The 3086-nt window shown below is 44.0% G+C and overlaps 1 protein-coding gene and 2 long non-coding RNA genes across 5 annotated transcripts in view; all 3 read left to right on the forward strand.

Annotated features, from left to right (window-relative positions):
- Nucleotides 1-965, forward strand: part of Mboat1 (membrane bound O-acyltransferase domain containing 1) — a 113209-nt gene extending 112244 nt beyond the window's left edge. Inside the window, exon 13 of the mRNA XM_031358658.1 lies at nt 1-965. This exon is cut by the window's left edge and continues 257 nt beyond it. The gene's annotated coding sequence lies outside the window, so the exon portion shown is untranslated.
- Nucleotides 966-2216: 1251 nt separating this feature from the next.
- Nucleotides 2217-3086, forward strand: part of LOC116082517 — a 20219-nt gene continuing 19349 nt past the window's right edge. For both annotated transcript variants that reach the window (XR_004115349.1, XR_004115350.1), the window contains exon 1: nt 2217-2307. This is a non-coding gene — a long non-coding RNA (uncharacterized LOC116082517). The remainder of the gene's footprint in view (nt 2308-3086) is intronic.
- LOC116082519 overlaps nt 2405-3086 on the forward strand; it is a 6161-nt gene continuing 5479 nt past the window's right edge. Inside the window, exon 1 of one of the 2 annotated variants that reach the window (XR_004115353.1) lies at nt 2405-2481. This is a non-coding gene — a long non-coding RNA (uncharacterized LOC116082519). The remainder of the gene's footprint in view (nt 2482-3086) is intronic. The other variant, XR_004115352.1, reaches the window with a different exon arrangement.

Raw genomic sequence — 3086 nt, forward strand, 5'->3', positions numbered from 1 at the left:
TTAAATCACCATGTCTAGCTTTGTCTGCATGCTTTACAGGGCCTTTCAGCAACACAGGGTAGAGAAGAGGCCACTGCGTAGGCTCTTCCAAAATCATTTGGACCTACTAAAATCTGGAAGCATGAATCCAGCCATTGCCTCCAGCACTTAGGAGGTGTCTGGTGAGATGACTTGTCTAGATTTTTGAAATCAGAACATTCCCAGGCATGATCTTCTCTTGGCACCTCCAGACCCTGGGATGTGTGACTTACCAGGCTGTGGACACAACTCCTATGCTCGAAAGCCCTTGGAGGAAGGTGATTGTGGAGGGAGGTTTTCAGGGTGTAGAAAAAACCTCCACAAACTGGGGAGATTAACCCTGAATGCTTGAATGGATAGGTGTGCCCCCAAACCAGCTGCATTATCACCCCCAACCCTGCCAGGAATGTACCATTCCCCTCTTTTTTTCCTTTTGAATTGAGCCAAGATTGGACATCAGAAAGCTGCCTGTGTGCTCCGGGTGCTGGGGAGTGGGTGGGGGCTACTGGTTTCCACTTCCCATGCTTTGATCTGCTTGACTTGTATTGGCCCTGAGAAGGCACCCAGATAGCAACACTGTCAAAGGTGGCCAAATGTCTTTTCAAGAAGTAATGGCTTTCAGCATGCAGAGGCTCTCTTTCCTCTCTGCGTATCATGGAAGTGTCAGTGATCATGGCCAATGGGTTGACGCTAGGTAACGTTTGCAACTGACTAAATCCAGCTTTATTTTAGGTGGACTGTTATGTTGGGAAGCTGCAAACAACTGTGCTCTACTCTGTCTTTGTCATGAATGTGCTGTGGCTCCTTTGGGGTATTTCTACTGGATAAAATAGTCTATGTGAAAGAAGGAAACATGATATTTAAAATGTGGAAAATAATAATAATGATGATGATAATAATAATAATAATATTAATAATAAAATATATGCTTCAATGATGTGCCTCAATCAGATGGCCTGGGAGGTGAAAATTTGTTCTGACCAGATGATTAAAAAGTTAGTTTCTCACTGAATAAATAATATATTTCTATTTTAGGAAATGATTCCTTATGCAAAATTATTTTCCATTTGTATCAAGACATGTGTATTTTCACAAATGTACACAAAGCTGAAGTTTTCTTCGTTTTAAGTTCTAGCATGTGGTCAGTACTCACCATGTAAATCAGGAGTGGGGATTAGCATCTTTACCAGATTTCTTATCTTCTTTCACAGCTTTGTAGGTATAGTTTATTTTTTCCACAGAGGAAGGCACTGTGGATCATAGACATTTGTAGTGGCCCTGTGTTGCAGAATTATTGATAGAACTGAGACTTAAGGCCAAGGTACTCTTGCATGAGCTTTGGTTTTTCCATGAGGCACCCTTCTGGTGTGTCATAAGGTGGTGAAATGAGCAAGTCTTTTACCAAGACTTTATCCAGTCTTGGTGCTGTGTAGGAGAACAATAGTCCCTCCCAGGGGTATCAGTGGGGGACTGGTTCAAGAACCACTTTCGGATTCCAGAGTCTAATGATGATCAAGTTCCATATATAAAATGTCCATTTGCATAAAGCGTAGGAATAGTCTCCCGTGTCTTTTAACTAGTCCGTGGATTGCTTTTTTTTTTTTTTTTTTTTTTTTTTTTTTTTCGAGACAGGGTTTCTCTGTGTAGTCCTGGCTGTCCTGGAGCTCACTCTGTAGACCAGGCTGGCCTCGAACTCAGAAATCCGCCTGCCTCTGCCTCCCAAGTGCTGGGATTAAAGGCGTGCGCCACCACCTCCCGGCCCGTGGATTGCTTTTGTAATAGCTAATATAGTGTAAGTTCTGGGTAAATTATTGTTAGTGTGTGATGTTTAGAGAACAAGAAGAAACTTAACTATCCATGCTCAGTGTAACCATCACCTCTTTCAAATATGGACAGGGAAAGAAATGGGTCAGCAGGAAGCCAGAGGAAGTAGAAGCCTGAAGAGAAAACTCGTGGAAGCGGAAGGAGATGGGAGGTTGCACCAAGCAGTGGGAAGCTGCCTTGCAGGCTCCCACTGAGCAGCAGAGGGCAGACGACCCCGCCCTCCAGATCCTCCCTTGTTAGGTTGTAGGAACTCCACGCATGAGGCTCACTCAGATTTAACCAGCAACTCAAGCCCGCCTCAGAACCCAAGAACACTGTTTGTGATTGATCAGCAGTTCTCAACCTGTAGGTCACGAGCCCTCAGGGTCACATATCAGACATCCTACATATCGTATTTACATTACGATTCCTAACAGCGACATTCCAGTCATGAAGCCGCAGTGAAGTCCTCGTATGGTTGGGAAGGTGGGTGTGGTCGCCACAACGCGAGGTTGTTGTGTATTAAAGGCTGCAGTGTTAGGAAGCCTGAGAAACACTGTGCTGGAGCATGGGATACCGGAGCCTGAAATGTCCCCGAGCCTCCAGCAGGAATGTCGTTAAGATACAAACGTGGGAAAGATTTCACCCGGAAAGAGCATGGTAACGATCAGGATTGGCATGAAGCATGGCAGAGATGTTGTTTCTGACCAGGCTTCCCTGTACTCTCCACTTCTGAGAGAACCTTGGTGATGGGAGGACAGGCAGTTGGCTGCTGGGCCACCATCTTGTTTCTGTGAGGATTTTCATAAGCTCTAAAGGGACAGCACCTAATAGGGGAGTTCGGACTTACTCCCCTGTGAGCCAAGGTTTAAACTAGTAGATAGAACTGTACTTATTGCCTTAGATTTCTAGGCTGACGGAAGTAGAACCGGTGTTAGTGGAAAATGTGTTGGATGGAGAGTTTTGGGTTAAAATCAATACATTTTCTGCTTTTTTTTTTTAATTAAAAAGTGTTATATTTGTGAGTGTTTGCCTACATGTATGTATATGCACCATGCGTGTGCCTGCTGACCTCAGATGTCAGGAGAGGACATAGATTTCCTGGAACTGGAGTTACTGATGGTTGGTGGGTCCTAGAAATTAAACCTGGGTCCTCTTTTAGAACAGCGAGTGCCCTTAACTATTGAGAATTCTTTCCAGCTCCTGCTTTTATTATTTATTTAAAGACAAATCTAAAATAATCTATTTTAGTGGTTTGGCTTTTT

This window comes from Mastomys coucha, unplaced genomic scaffold (genome assembly GCF_008632895.1).
Source record: "Mastomys coucha isolate ucsf_1 unplaced genomic scaffold, UCSF_Mcou_1 pScaffold7, whole genome shotgun sequence".
Classification (NCBI taxonomy): Eukaryota; Metazoa; Chordata; class Mammalia; order Rodentia; family Muridae; genus Mastomys; species Mastomys coucha.